We start from the raw sequence: 16,911 nt of genomic DNA on the forward strand, positions 1-16,911 counted from the left end.
TTCAACCCATAACAAGTACTGATACATTCTACAACAGGATGAACCATGAAAACATTGTGCTAAGTGAAAATACCATGTTATATGATTTTGTTTCTATGTGAAAATACCACAAATTATATGAGTTTTCATTTTCATGAAATGTCCAAAATAGACAGAAAATGGATTAGTGGTTTCCATAGGGTGAGGGGAGCAAGGAATGGGGAGTGACTGCTAATGGGTACGGGATTGCTTCTGGGGATGGTGAAAGTGTTCTGGAATTAGATAGTGGTAATGATGGCACAACTCTGTGAATTTACTAAAAACCACCCGATGGTTTAAAAGGATGAATTTTATGGCATGTGAATTATATTTCAAAAAAAAAAATTATAAAAAAGGTCAAAGGCATTGGGGAAAAAAATACAAATGTGTAGACCTTAGTTGAATCCTGATTCAACCTGATTAAAAAAAACAGTTGTAAAAATGACATTTTTAGACAGTTGGGGGATTTGAATATGGACTTGGAAATATTGTATATTTTCTTAGTAATCACACTGGCATTTTGTCATAACATATAGGATTATTTCTTTTCTTTGAGATGCATACTGAAATATTTAGGGGTGAAATAACATATCTACAATTCGCTCTGAAATGCTTTGACCAAAAAGGGAGATAGATGGAACAAGTATGCAACATAAATGTTTTGTTTTTGCTTTGTGGTTTTTAACTGGAAGATTGGTACACAGAGGCTTGCTGACCCTATTTTTGTATATGTTTTGAAATTTTCAAATATAAACTTAAGAATAGAGGAACTCAGGGTTTCTTCATTATCTTTATTTGTTTTGATTCCAAAAATTGCAATTGCAGCATTGAGGTGTTAAGGTGAAGTTGAAGTGGCAAATATTAAAGGTGGGTACTTACTTGTGAGCTTTTCAGGAGAAAAAGGCAAGAAGGGAAAATTTCAAATGCCTCCATGATCTTGGGAAAATTAATGGACAGAATGAGAAGGCATTGAACACAAATTTCCTCATTAATTTTTTTAAAAAAGAGAAAGACCATTCAAATTCTTTCCTCAAAGGCCACTTAAAGTTTTAGAGGATAAAATTATTGCTAACTAAACATTCAGTTGATCCTTACTCCAAGCAAGAAATTAATTTCAGGTCAAAATGGACTTGTATTTTAATGCATTGGATTTAACATTTTATTGTGGATGGCTTCCTGTGGTAGTATATTGCTTCTAGAACCTAATATTACTCTTATAATCTTGTAAGAGAGGGTTACTTACCTTAAAGATCTGATATACATCTAAGTAGGTACACACACACAATTTAATGCTGAATCTTTGGTCAGGGAATTAACTCAAATTATCACATCTTTCTTACGGAAACATACCATCTGTTTTCAGTCACTGATTTAAAGAAGGTATTACAGTACAGAGTATGGCCTAACTGCTTCATAATCAGAATCCAATTCTCTTCCCAAATGTGACCTACCCTGACTGATTCACTCTTGCCACATGATGCTCAGGAACTGAAAAAAAAATTGTTTTAATGTAGTTAAGCGCGATAAATCATCTTGACCAGGAAATATTCTTCTTGGGCATCAAAAATCTTGGACACTTGAAAGTTTGAGAGATTAAAAATATTCTTTTCAGGTCATTGATATTGAGGAGGTTATGGCGATCCATGGAAGAAATTTCTCACAGGAATATTTATGTTTCTCTTGAGCAAATGATTTGTTTCTATATTTTTTATTTTTTTTCATTGGCTAGGGAGTTCAGAGAAAAAAACTTTTGGCTTTCTTTTAGCAAGCATACAGAGCCTCATGGGTTATATTTTGTGTACTAGCTCCTGACTTTATCTTATTTTCTCCACACTCTAATTTCCTGTTTTTTAAAAATCTCATTGTAATGTGTATATTTTTGTAAACTGTATTCAGATCTTCTTTCAGCTAAAATGGGGTATAAACAATAATAAACAAATGAACAAATGAATGAACAATAAATGGCAAATAATTACAAATAAATTCAAAACAAAAGAAGTAATTAAAAAACAACAAAACTTACAAATAAACAAAAAATTCCAAGTGGTTTTTAAGTTCTTGGTTAACTCTATTTCATTTTTGACATGTACTAGTTCCCTTTTCCTTAAACATGGATGTCTCTAGCTCCCTTCTGACACTTAACTATGCACGAGCTGGGTCTTTACCACACAAATGGACTGATGGAAGAGAGGGAAAGACTGAAGACAGCATAGCTTTATCATTAGGACTTTCCTAAGTTGGAAAACAGAGTAAAAGTGGCTTTAAAGAAGGTCTAAGCTCCCAGGGATGTAAATCTCCCTGGCAACGTGGGACATGACTCCTGGGGATGAGCCTGGACCTGGCATTGTGGGATTGAGAAAGCCTTCTTAGACCAAAAGGAGGAAGGGAAATGAAACAAAATGAAGTTTCTCTGAGATGCTGATCCCTTTATGTATAATCTGATTGGTCTCTGGAACTTTGGGTATCTGTGTGACACCTGAAACTTAGAGGTGGAGCTCGGCAGATATGAATGTCAGTATTATCGCATACAGTAACTGTTTAAAAAGCTGAAAAAGAGTCCAGACTTCAACTAGCGATATGAAAGAAGCAGATCTGGTTAGGACTAGGGCAAATCAGGCCAAAGGGTAAAGGACGATACTGACTGTGTTTTAAAACTTCAACTTCCATGTGAGACCAAAGGAAGAGATGGTTATCCAGGGCAGGATCTATATTTTCTCAACAATTTAAGTTGTACAGGCAGTTTGTTCAAACATCATAATTACATGGAACTTTGAATAGGAAGTGAGATCTGGTAGGTTTGTACAGGTTAGTTTGAAACAGTGATACATCCCAAAGTAATTTGGGCAGAGAATAAAAATATATATGCAGGGCCCCCCTGAGGAGCTGGGGGAAATGCAGACGTGTTGGGCTTCCTCACCTGGATTGTTGCTAATGTTCTCACAAACACTGAGGATTGATGGTTTGGTATGCTGAGCCCTGTATCTTGGGGCTTGCCCTTATGAATCTCATTACTTCAAAGGAGAGGCTAAACCTGCTTATAATTGTGCCTAGGAGTCTGCCCCTGAGAACCTCTTTGATGTTCAGATGTGGCCCTCTCTCTCTAACTAAGCCACCTTGGCAGGTGAACTCACTGCCCTCTCCCCTATGTGGGACCTGACTTCCAGGGGTGTAAATCTCCCTGGCAACACAAGATATGACTCCCGAGGATGAATCTGGACCCGGCATTGTGGGATTGAGAACATCTTCTTGATCAAAAGGGGGATGCAAAATGAAACAAAGTTTCAGTGGCTGAGAGATTTCAAATGGAGTCAAGAGCTCACTCTGGTGGGCACTCTTACGCACTATATAGATAACCCATTTTAGGTTTTAATGTATTGGAATAGCTAGAAGTAAATACCTGAAACTATCAAATTATCAAACTGCAACAATGTAGCTTACAAGGGGTGACAGTGTGATTGTGAAAACCTTGTGGATCACACTCCTTTTATCTAGTGTATGGATGGATGAGTATGAAAATAAAGACAAAAATAAATAAGTAATAGGGGGGAATACAGGTTTTGGGTGCTCTTTTTTATTTTTATTTTTGTTCTTATATTTATTTGTTTGTTTATTGGAGTAATGAAAATGTTCAAACTTGATTGTGGTGATGAATCTGAAAGTATATGATGATACCATGAACCACTGATTATATACTTTGGATGATTATCTGATATGTGAATATATCTAAAAAAAATTGCATTTAAAAAAAAAGGTCTGCGGAAGATACTGGAATTAAATGTGTTGTATGCAAGACAGTAAAAGAAGAGGAACATAACGTGCATCCAATGAGAGTGGAGCAAGGCAGTGTTAGACTGTTTCCAGATAATTTCCCAGCACCCTTTTTGTCCAGAGAGCTTGGTGGCTACTAAGACAGTAGGGGCAACTGGCCGTTTTTATTTTGGGCTTTGTGTGGGATGTCAGGGACCCGTTCTGCAGGTTGACCCACCACTTCTGAGTCTCTACAACCCATCTCAATTTTTGGGCAGGAGATTCCTGGGGCTCAGAATGAAGCTTCTCCACCACCACACCACAAGTGTCACTGAGACTTTCTGCCCAATTTTGATAACTGGATCACTCTCCTAGAGACTGATCAGGTTCCCCACATCTCTAATGACTTCAGTCCTGTGTCTACTTGTGCCAAGCTCTCTCTGCAGCAGGATCATGTTCTGGAATTCCAGCTTGGTGACCCAGGCTCTGCTCTTTGTTCAAGGCAGAAAGAGCGCTTTCCTCAAAGGCCACTTAAAGTTCTAGAGGATAAAATTATTGCTAACTAAACCTCCAGTTGATACTTACTCTAAGCAATAAATTAATTTCAGGTCAAAATGAAAATTGAAATTTTGGCCTTTGAAAGGAATTTGAAAGCCGGAAACCAATTCTCACTTCTGCCTTGGTTTCAGTACTCAGTTGCTATATCTGCTTGGGCAGTTATGTAATTCTCTCTGGGTTTCAGTTTCCTCATCAGTAAAATGGAGATCATAATGGTACAAATGTCAGAATTAGTATGAGGAGTCAACAAGACAATTCATGTCAAGCACAGTGCCTGGCATACAGTAAATGTGCAATAAAAGCTGGTCATTATGATAATGATTAAGGAAGAAATCCTTATGTACAAATACAGAGTTTCCTCCTTAGCTATATTATGGTAAGAATCTTATTAAAGGATAGCCACTTTTTCCCTTTCTAAAGCATAGGAGGTGAGTGGATTTTCCCTGAAACTAATGAAGTAAAGTTTAAGTTTCAGGTTCTTAATTTGCATGGGTCCCATTCAGAGTCTGGGAGGGGCTCCAGCAATGCATTCACCTAGTTGTATATTTTTGTAAAATGCACAAAAGTAGGATATTTTTGCATCTTCTCTGCTTAAAAAGGACCACCCAAAACATATATGCTTCAAGACTTACAAAATCTAGCTCCAGCTTGGTATTCGAGTCATACTGGACCCACCATTACATGGTGAGGTGGGAGGTGACAGTAGTTATGTAGGATGGATATAGATTTATGTATATAAATATTTATCACACCCTTACAAAAGGCTGATTTACAGCATTGGCTTCATCTTTCACTTAAATGAGCCACTTTGGCTCTAAAATAAAGAAAATAAATCATCTCCTGCTCTATCTTTAGAATTGAATTAATGCTTGCACAATACCCTTAGTAGGTAGCTGTGCCAGTTTGAATGTACTGTGTCCCCCAAATGCCATTATCTTTGATGTAGTCTTGTGGGGCAGATGTTTTGGTGCTGATTAGATTTGCTTGGAATGTGCCCCACCCAGCTGTGGGTGATGACTCTGATGAGATATTCCCATGGAGGCGTGGCCCCACCCATTCAGGGTGGGCCTTGATCAGTGGAGCCATATAAATGAGCTGACTCAAAGAGAAGGAACTCAGTGCAGCTGTGAGTGAAGTTTTGAAAAGGAGCAAGCTTGCTAGAGAGGAACATCCTGGGAGAAAGCCATTTTGTAACCAGAACTTTGGAGCAGATGCCAGCCACATGCCTTCCCAGCTAACAGAGGTTTTCCAGATGCCATTGGCCATCCTCTAGTGAAGGTACCCGATTACTGATGTGTTACCTTGGACACTTTATGGCCTTAAGACTGTAACTGTATAGCCAAATAAACCCCCTTTTTATAAAAGCCAATCCACCTCTGGTGTTTTGCATTCCACAGCATTAGCAAACTAGAACAGTAGCTAACCCAAATATGCCTCCTTTGCTTTGCAATTTAATTAAATTTTGCAATATCCTGTTATTTTTGCAGATTCATTGCGGTGTAGAAGCCAAACCTTGTTTAGCCCCAGGCTGTGTTGCCTCCTCCATTTGCCCAGTGGCATTGTGAGGTCTTACCCTATAACCAGAGTCTGGGCCAAGACTTCACAGCTGAGCCTGCTAAACTCTGCAGAAACTGCATTTCGCAGCTCAGCAAACCAAATTTTGCCATGAATTTAAAATAAACTTTACAGGTAATTGTCATATTTTTTTTGGCAAAGAAAAAATTACCTAAGCTTAGAAAAGAAGTCTAATAACCAATTTCCAAGAACACTGTTCTTAATAGAGCATTTGATGGAGCAGCTCACTCGATGCTTATAGCCAAGTAAGATGCCACCATGTCACATTGCCTCTGCGGTCATCCCTAATAATTTCAGGCAACTTGCTGTCTCTAACCCACCTTCAGTCCCTGACACAGAGAGGAACTCAGGCAGGGGATGGAGAGGAGGTTATTATCAATGTGTTGCAATCCTGTCTTGGTGTAGGAGGGCAGGCAACAGGAGAGAACAATGAAGACATCACAAAGATCATTCTGTTTTCTTTTTCTGATTTCAATCAGTGGTTGTCAATGCCAAGGATGTTGCCAGTCTTGATGAAATGAGAATATTAAAGACAAGCTTATGTCTCTAACTCTGGGAGGTGTCAGTGCTCCTTTCTTGTAAAGGAGATATTACTCCGATATTATGTTCTTGCAACTACTTACAGAGAGAGAATATAGCCTGTATTTTATTTTTGCCTTTATTTTGTTTTCTATGATAAAAATAACTCTGTGTTTTATTTTCTGATTAAATAAATCATACATGCTCATTGTAAAGAATTTGAATGATACCGCAGAACTATATATAAACAAAGTAAAAGACATCTGAAATCCTACCATCTTGAGAGAACCAATAAAATTTTAGTAAGCAACTTTTTATATATACACACACACATATAAAATGCAGATACTTGGGATTACAAGATACAAGTGGTTTTCTCACAGAAACTTTTCTCTCCCTTTCATTCCTTCCCACCCTCCTCCTTCATCTCCAGCCCTCCAGATAATCATAATAACATGTCATGATTATTTATACTAGGCTTTGAGGGATTAGTAGGTGTAACAAAGCAAAGGAGAGACACAAGGCAATTCAGACAAAGAGAACATGTGCAAAGGCAAGGAAGCAAGAGACATCTTAGAGCAGTGCTTCTTGAAACTTTAATGTGCATACAAATCATCTGGGATTTTGCTGAAATGCAGATTCTGGGCAGATTTATGATGGAGCCTGAGATTCTGCATTTCTAGCAAACTTCCATGTGGTGCCCATACCACCAGAACACAGTTTGAGAAGAAAGGGGATAAACTGCTGTGCTGTCTAAAAGGGTATCCACCAGCCACATGTGACTATTTAAATTTAAATTAATTAAAGGTAAAAATAAATAAAAAATTATTCAGTTCCTCCATTGTACTAGTCACGTTGAAGTGCTCAATAGCCACATGTAGCTACTATATCGGACAGCACAGATATAGAGCATTCTTATTGCTGCAGAAGGTCATAATGACAGTTCTGGATAGAGCATTCAGGGAACTGCCATTAGATCAGCATGGTAGGATCATAATGGAGGAGGAGGGGGTGATTAGGAAGTGGTGAAAAGATAGGAAGGCTGATGGACCAGGTCCTAGTGGCAGTGAAGGTTGATTTAAGGATTGAGGATTGAACAGGGATGAGGCAATGGAGCCACTCAGACAAAGTCTTTTCTGAAGGTTAGGTAGGAAGATGGCAAATGTTGGGGTATCTGGGGCCTGGGAGGCATATGATGGAGGCAAAGTTTATTCTGGTTCAGAGATAGAGTACGCATACACAGAGGAGCTGTAAGTCAGAGAGAGGAAGTGAAGGAAGTGGCAGAAGAGGAAGAAGAAAAATGGATAGCCTGAGGGGGTGGGGAGACCAGGAGGGATGGAGCCCTGAGCCCAGGGTGGGGATTGAGGGAGGTCAAGGGGATACATACCTGCCTGTTGAGCTGGAACATCAGGGGAATCCAAAGACAGAACATCCCCTATCAGGACGTGTTTCCTGTGCCTTTCCACTGGATCTCTGTCCCTTCATGTCCCTTTGTTCATTTTGTGACAGATTAAATTCCTCTCAAACAATCAACCTGGGTAATAAATCCAGCATTTTAAATAACCAAATACAATTTATCCTGAATTTAACAGCAGTAACACAATGGGTTTATTTGGCTTCATCATCTCTATATTTAACTTTAACCTACCCAAAATTAGGCAAACATTTCTCCACTAAGCCAAGGGAATGGTTTTACCATTTCAAATGAACTGAGGTTGTCATCTACATTGAAATGAGGTACCTGGCCAGAGATGTGAAGCCAGCTCTCAGGATTTGGGGCCTTTATTACTTCCCTAAGACAAAGGGGGCACCAAGCCTATATGTTCCCTTCAGATTGAGGTAGACATCCCACAAATTCAAATGAAACCCTAATATAGTCCTCTCATCACCTTATTCAATTTTTATCACTTGATTTGGGGGAAGAATATTTTGCATACTCTCCATGTGCCCCCTTTATTGCCACTGAATTCCTTCATTTATCCCTTTTCTGAGATTTACTTCTGTGCTCTCATATTCTTCTTTGTGGCTGAGCCACCTTCTTTGCCATGATTAAAGGAAGGATATTATCTCCCCACTATATTAAGGGACTATAAAAAGAACAGACTCAAGGCTGTAGACATATTCTGAAGACTCTGAGATAAGGAAGGTGAAAGGGCAGTAAACTGGTGCTCCCTCTCCCATGTAACACATTTAAACTTAACCCATTTTAACATGATCCTATGAGAATCAACAAATGGTGGCTGGCTGCTAGGATTTATTGCTAAATTTGCACCTGAAAACATTTATTACAGTGCTAATGCCCAGCGACCTAACATCCAGTATTTAATTCCTTCCCCCCACCAAAATCACTTAATCATATCTTAAATCACACTCTACAACAGATCCCATCATTTTTCTGCTACAAAAAATAAAATTGCTTCAACATCCTTCCATTGTTATTAGCATAAAATACAAACTCTACCGGGGTCTCCTGCATGATCTGGCCCCAGGCCACCCTCATCTCAAGCCCCTCTGCTCCTATATCCTTAAGTTCCATTACAACTTCTGGGTCCTTGTTGTATATGCCAAGCACTTTCCTGTTCAACCTCCTACTCTGCACAAGCTGATCTTTCTGCTAACTCCACTCCAAATGTCCACTTTGGTTATCCAATCAAATGTAGGCTTTTTTTCTTTTTTTGGTCACCCTCCTTGCCCGACCCCACACAAATGGGGACAAGTATACTGGATAGTGTTTGAAAGGCTCTGCCTGCAGACTGCTTGGATTCAAATCCCAGATCCACCTCTAGCCTGTTGCTCTGTACCTTGGGCAAGTTTATTCAATGTGTTTCCACACCTAAAATTTGGAGTTGATACTAAGAGGATTAGTTAACAAATGATAAGCACTTTGAACAATAATGGAAATTCTTACTTTTTAAAGTATACACTGCAATTTTACTTCACTGATTTGTTTGCTAAGTTTGAGTCTGTCACCTAGGGTGTGCCCCTCCCCCACCTCTGGCTGAGCCGGGTCTCCTCATTAAACACTGTAAATGAATGAAGAGGGAGCAAGAAGTGACTCCCTCCCGGGTTTAGGAGGGGCCATGGGTGTGAGCTTGGTGAATAAGACATGGACCCTGCTTCTAAGCTTCAGGTTTAGCGGGAGAAACAAAATTGGTTAGTGTGGTTTTTAGGAAAGGGAATCTTAAGGTCGTGGCCCAGCCCTGGGGTAACTGTGAAGGCCTCCCCAGGAAAGTCTTCGAGGAAGGCACATTGACCACATACACGAGGGTCAACGCCTGGGAAGCGCCTGATGGATCCCGCTCCCTCCCCCAGCTTCCCTGATGCTCCAAAAAGGATGATCTGCACAAGGTCAGAAGACATCGCAGAAGCCAGAAGGAAATCGGCGGGCAAAGGACAGCGGGTAACCCACGGCAGGGCGCGTCCGTACCCCATCCCAAGCCTTCCCGACGATTGGCTGACCCCTTCCGAGACCTCCTCTCTAGCTCCGAGCCCTTCTCTCCGGCTGCGGCCCCGCCCCGAGCCTCCCCGCGATTGGCTGCCCGGCCCGCGGCCTCCTCCCGCCTCCTGCGCCCTGCACCATCCCGGCACCGCGCCGCCCTCCGGGTCTCTGTGTCGCGCACCCGCCGGCCTGTTTTTCCTGCGGAGCTGGGCGGTGAGTGTGGCTCGGGACTCGGGGTCTCGCGCGGTGGGGAGGGCGCCCGGCTGGCTTGCGGGCCCGGGGTGGGGCTGGGTGCGCCCCGCGTCCCGCGTCCCCTCGAGCTTTGCCCGCCCGGAGCTGCGCTGCTCCCGGCGGCCAGAACGGAGGGGTAGAGCAGCCCTCGGCGGCCCAGGGGGCGGGCGGCCGTGGCCGTCCCGGGGCCGCGCGAGGCACAGACGCCGCGCGGAGCTGCCGGCAGGGCTCCCCGCGGGCCAGCCCGGGCGCGGTAACAAGTTTGCGCTTTGCTTCCCCAGGGCGCACTCGCAGCTACTTTGTGGTAGGCTCGGGGCCCGGCCCTGCCCGCGACAAGAGCCGGTCGGGAGCCGACTTTGGGCCTCGGGCGTCTCCCGGAGCGTCTGCGGCGGTGCAGCGGCCTTAGTTCGGAGCGCAGGTGAGTCCCGGTCCTTGAGCCTCAGTAGTGAAATCAACCAGGCCCCGACACGTGGTCAATGGCGGCGGGAGGGTTCCCAGGCGCGTGGTTGGTGCAAAGGCCCGAATCCTGCTCTTCTTTAACGAAAAGGAAAGTGCTACATGGCTCCACCCAGCGAAAAACTGTTTCTGATGCGTTTTCGCACTTGTTAACAGGACCTCAGAGATCCATATAGTGAGTGATGAGAGGCGAATGTGGGAAATAATGTAAACGAGAGGACCCTATAAGAAAACATCCCAAACCGCCCTTTCCTGTGCCCTTTTAAGGTTGATTCAGTGCTTTAAGAGGCTAACACAGAAGGGTAAAGTAAGTCTCCATAAAACCCAGAGAGGAGGTTGTAAAACTCGTCTTTGGATCCTGTCTGGAGACACAGGTGAACCAAAAAAAGATTTTGTTACAAGCGAAGCACTTGCCTTGTGACATTTTTATACAGCAGGGAGCACAAATGAGGAATTCAAATCTAACCTTGGGACTTTGATTGCACTCAGAAAAAAGCAGTGGTATAGGACACTTTCTCGATTTTTCTGGTGATACCAGATAGTGTTTTCAAATAGATTAGGGAATGTGGATACTTTGGTTTTGTTGGAAGATAGAACCATCCAGATGATTAGAACATACCTGTATGCAGGGAGGCTTTTTCTGGAAATCCTTTGAGAAAAACTGAAGAGAATATACCTGAAGTGTCCTTCTGTTTGAAAAGGTCATTTAAAAACTTTTTTTTTTTTTTTTTTTAATAGGTCAAAGACTGCAGGTAAGAGCCATTCAAGCTGGGATGACCAGAAGCTGGTATTTTTAACTGATGTAAACCAACTATCACTCTACAATTACAAATAGGAAAGTGCCTCTAATGAGGTTCCATATTCTGACATAACTTGTAGCATCTGTGTGCCTGTGAAACCACAATAGGAGGTAAGCAGTAGGATAGTGCTGATGGTGACAGGATAGTGCAGTGGGTGCTTTGTGTGCACCTTTTTAATTTTCACAACTTGTAACTTCTTGACTGTTTGACTTCCAGAAAGTCACTTATTATCTCTTAAGACTTGCTATCATGGTGTAACTAAAAAAAAAAAATGTAAACAGATTGAGCAAAGTTGGGGAGAGCACCATAATGCTAAGAATGTATGCTCCTTATATATTCAATTGCATTAGGCCTAGAGAAGTTTTACAAACCTTGTTACAAAGGAAATATCTCTGACAGCATGTTAGGTGTTTTTGATGTGTACAGCATGATGAAGTGTAAAATAAGGATAATAAAGGACACAATAGATTCTTAGAATATGGAAGTTTTAGAGGTATTTGGGAAAGTTTTCATAGGGGAAGGAACTTTGCATTCTAGCAATATGCAGTAGCTCAATAAATGCTAGAACAAGCTTATTCCTGTCAATCAGCTCTGAATGTCTGGCAACTGGAACTTTGACATTGGCCTGTAATAGCCTGACAATTAACCTCATCTTCCATATGTGTTAAATAAAGGTATTTAATAAACACACCTTGTAGTCATTCTTAATACTTACAACTTTTGCACTAACCTTTCTATACTTGATTTCTTTCTATGCCTCATTACTTTACAGTCCAGCCACAAAGGAATTTGTTTAGTTAATTTAGTCAAGTATTTGAGACACTCCTGACTCAGACACTGCTAGATGCCAGATGAGGTAGTAAAAAAAGACAGTTTAACATTCTATTAGGGAAAAATGACCATAACATAAGTAAAATGTTGGGTGGCCATGACTGTTAGAGAAAATAAAGGGGAGACAGGAAGTATATGTGTATGCATTGAGAGTAGAAGACATTTATAATTTTAGATAGGGCTGGTGTGAAAAGGACTTAAGAAGTCCTGGAGGAACTGAGGGAGAGGTCATACCTATATATATTGGGAAGAGCACTGGAAAAGCAAGTGCAAAGGCCCTGAGGTACAGATGTGTTTAAAGGTTTACGGGAAAAGCAAAAGAGCCCAGTGAAGCAGCAGAGACCTGAGCTTAGGGGGAAGAAGAGTCTGCATATGCAGGGGTGGGGCAGATGTTTTATTAGACCATTGTAAAATGGCAACTTGCTTTCTGGCCCTCCCAGGCCTCTGAATGCAGTAACACTACCTGGAACACTCCCTACCCATACACTTTCCAATTCTTCCCTAATTTCTCTGAACTTTTTGACCTCTCCCCATCCCCATGTAAGTGCTCTTGATCCTGGATTTTTGTAGAATGCTCTAATGACATTAGCATCTACAACTTCACATTTTGCGTTTGCATGTATTGCTCATTGCCCCTGGCCTAACATTCTCCAAGCTCTGCAATATTAGAGATAAAGTCCATTTTGTATCCCACCATATTCCTAAGGTCTAGCAAGTGCCTGGTAGCTTCTCAATTATTTGAGTCCTAAAGCCATCATGACTATAATACAAGAGACAGCATCATTACAATTAAATTTTTATATCCATAATTGTTCTGTTGAGTTGAATTACATAATGTATGCTGTTCAAGTAAGTGGCCTCAACTTGCTCCAGCAAGCATATTATTGGAGCCTAGGTTCCAATTCCCTTAATAGTTAAGATTAAAATTGAATTCATACGTGATACATCTAACTGGTGAGTAGTAAGCACTCAGTTTATGTTAGCTTACTGGTAGTGCAGTGATGATAGTACTGCTTGACCAGTGCAAAACTAGAATGACAGTGCTGGTAGTCCATTTTTTTCCCCCAGTTTTATTGAGATATATTCACACACCACACACACTGTCCAAAGTATACAATCACTGGCTCACACTATCATCATATAGTACATACATCCCTATGATCAATTTTGGAACATTTTCATTACTCCAGAACAGAAAACAAATCCTCCCATACCCCTTGTCTTCCCCTATTGTTGACCCATAATACTGGTGTAGTAAACTTGTTACTATTGATGAAAGAATATTAAAATATGACTTAATTATAGTCCATAGTTTGCAGTAGCTGTTTTTTCCCATTTACCCCTCTTATTATTTTTTTCATTTGTGGTAGTTCATGCAAGAACTTATTTATATTTGTAGTGTTGATCGGTGACATACATGACTTTACTTTCAATCAAATTCACCTATAATACAGCACTATTAAGTATAATCCCAATTATGAGCTACCATCACCTCTATCCATTCTCAAACATGTAAATTCAACCACATTAACAATTCTGTACATATCAGGTAACTGCTCCCCTTTCTCTAGCTTCTCTCTCTCTCTAGGTACCCTATATTCTATGTTCTAGTTAGTTCATATAAATGAAATCATACAGTATCTGTCCTTTTTTGTCTGGCTTATTTCACTCAGCATTATGTCCTCAAGGTTCACCCATGTTGTCACGTGTGTATTTTGTATAGTACCAAAATACTGGCCTTAGTGTTTATTCAACATGTAATTGAGCACCTACTATGGACCAAGTATTCCAGGCATGGTGAACAGCCTGGGTCAAAAACAATGAATGACACACCCTTTTTAGGGTTTATTCCAAATGAAATGATAATCAGAGTCTACCACCTCTGGCTAGGCCCTCCTTTATTGCACTCTACTTACCCTAAGGATTCACACGGAACATCAGACTTTTATTTTGTTCACCTCAGGACCTGAGGAGTTCCCTGAAGAATTTAAAAACATGATTTTCAAATGACTCATACAATAATAATAGGAGAAGTATGCCAGAATAAATATGTATTTAATCCATTCCCCCCCAAAAGTAAAATATTGTATTATGAAACACTGAAATTACAGAATGCTGAGAAGCTGGCATTGAATTTTCTTGTTCTATGCAGGTTTTGTTTAACAATACTGAGGACATTAATTAAGTTGATGGCTGAATAATACCTGTATCCCCAAAGCTGATACTTAAGTGTGCCACCAGGGAAAAGAGGTGGGACAACTGAATTAGGTTATTTGGCTCCCATTAGCAATGGGTAGAAGGAGGGAACCTAGCTCTGAATGGAAGCTAGAAAATTTAGTAAGCTTCCAAGCCTAACAGTAAACGATTTAAGTGTAGCCATTCACATAATTATAACAGTATCACATGGCATACTTATGTTGGTTAAATAGCACATCTAGAGGGTACAAAATTAGCTTCTGAAAAAGCTGTCTGGATCAGATTCAAAATGTGCCTGTGCTGATTTGAATTTGTTATGAACCCCATAAAAAGCCATGTTCTTTAATGCAATCTTGTGGGGGCAGGCCTATTGTGGGTCAGATGTTTTGATTAGATTGCCATTCAGAATGTCTCGATTAGTTTACTGGAGTCCTTAAGGGAGCTAAGAGCCGACACAGACCCAGACGCTTGGAGATGCAGACAGAAAGATGTTTGGAGATGCTAAACTAAGAGATGAAGCCCAGAGTTTGCCCTGGAGAAGATAAGAGAGGACCCCAAGATGTTTAGAGAGAAACACCCTGGGACAACAAGCAAGGATGCACAGGAGATGAGAGAGAGAAGCCAAGGGAGACAGCAGCCTAGAGACATTTTGGAGAAAGCCATTTTGAAACTAGAACCTGGGAGCAAAGGACCAGCAGATGCCAGCCACATGCCTTCCCAGAGGACAGAGTTGTTCCAGATGCCATTGGCCTTTCTTCAGCGAAGATATCCTCTCACTGATACCGTAGTTTGGACACTTGTTTGGCCTTAGAACTGTAAATCTGTAACCTAATAAATCCCCTTTATGAAAGCCAATTGATTTCTGGTATTTTGCATAATGACAGCTTTAGCAAACTGGAACAGTACCCCTCCCCATTTAAAAGAAACTGCCCAACTGAGGAGACGTTTCCATTTTCGCAGAATATATGAAAATGCAGGAAAATTAATGGGCATTATTTTTTCAGTTACTCAGTTTTACTACCTTGATCAAAAAAAAAAAAAAAACTATAAAAAAACTATAGAGCAGTTTTAGGTTTAAAGAAAACTTGTATAGCAAGTACAGAGTTCACAAATATACCTCCCCCACACAGTGTTTCCCCTATATTAATGTGGTACATTTGTTACAATTGATGAACCAATATTGATACAGCCTATAGTTCACATTAGCATTCACTTTGTCACATAGTTCTGTGTAATGCAATCCACCATTAAGGTTCTGTTCTAGTTTGCTAATGCTGCTTGAATGCAAAATACCAGAAATGGATTGGCTTTTATAAAGGGGGTTTATTTGGTTACAAAGTTACAGTCTTAAGGCCATAAAGTGTCCAAGTAAGTCATCAGCAATCAGGTACCTTCACTGGAGGATGGCCAGTGATGTCTGGAAAACCTCTGTTAGCTGGGAAGGCATGTGGCTGTCGTTTGCTCCAGAGTTCTGGTTTCAAAATGGCTTTCTCCCAGGATGTTAGTCTCTAGGCTGCAGTTTCTCAAAAATGTCACTCTTAGTTGTTCTTGGGTGTTGTCCTCTCAGCTTCTCTGGAGCAAAAGTGTGCTTTCAATGGTCATCTTCAAACTCTCTCATCTGTAGCTATTCTCTCAGCTTCTGTGCATTCCTCCAAGTGTCCCTCTTGGCTGTAGCTCTTCAAAATGTCACTCTCAGCTGCACTGAGATCCCTCTGTTTTGTCAGCTCATTTATATGGCTCCAGTGACTCAATTTAGACCCACCCTGAAAGGGTGGTGTGACACCTCCATGGACATTATCCAGTCAGTCATTACCCACAGTTGCATCTCCATGGAAACACTCAAAGAATTACAATCTAATCAACACTGATACGTCTGCCCACACAAGATTACATCAAAGATAATGGCGTTTGGGGGGACATAATACATTCAAACTGGCGCAGGTACCATACAGAATAGTTTCACTGCCCTAAAAATTTTTACTGCCTCTATAGTTTTGTCTTTTCCAGAATGTCATATAGTTGGAAGCATACAGTATATAGCCTTTCCAAACTGACTTCTTTCACTTAGCAATATGTATTTAAGACTCCCCCATGTCTTTTCATGACTTGATTTAGCTCGTTTCTTTTTATTACTGAATACTACTCTATTGTATGGTTGCACCGATTTGTTTATCCATTCACCTGCTGAGGAGTATCTTGGTTGCCTCCAATTGTTGGCAATTATGAAGAAAGCTGCAATCAATATGTGCAGATTTTTTGTGTGTGGATGTAGGTTTCAACTCATTTGAGTAAATATCTAGCAGCACTGATTGCTGAACTACATACGGTAAGCAATGTTTAGCTTTGCAAGACACTGACAAATTGTCTTCCAAAGAGGCTATACCATTTTGTATTTGCACAACAATGAATGAATTCCTGTTGCTTCAAATACTTGCTAGCATTTGGTGTTGGTGTTTTGGATTTTAGTCATTCTAATAGTGTATAAAGCATTACCTTTTAAAATTTTTCAGGCTCTCATGGAAATTAGAGAATGTGCCCCAG

General features: G+C 40.8%; 1 long non-coding RNA gene and 1 other non-coding gene across 2 annotated transcripts; both read left to right on the forward strand.

Moving 5' to 3' along the window:
* The first annotated feature begins 9,889 nt into the window (after positions 1–9,889).
* Positions 9,890–12,935, forward strand: LOC119529406. Its single transcript, XR_005215860.1, has 3 exons — positions 9,890–10,069; positions 10,369–10,505; positions 11,282–12,935. It is a non-coding gene; the product is annotated as an uncharacterized LOC119529406 (long non-coding RNA).
* On the forward strand, positions 10,798–10,919 carry LOC119530714. Its single transcript, XR_005216103.1, has one exon. It is a non-coding gene; the product is annotated as a small nucleolar RNA SNORA26 (small nucleolar RNA).
* Positions 12,936–16,911: the final 3,976 nt, after the last annotated feature.

Source organism: Choloepus didactylus, chromosome 3 (genome assembly GCF_015220235.1).
Source record: "Choloepus didactylus isolate mChoDid1 chromosome 3, mChoDid1.pri, whole genome shotgun sequence".
Classification (NCBI taxonomy): domain Eukaryota; kingdom Metazoa; phylum Chordata; class Mammalia; order Pilosa; family Megalonychidae; genus Choloepus; species Choloepus didactylus.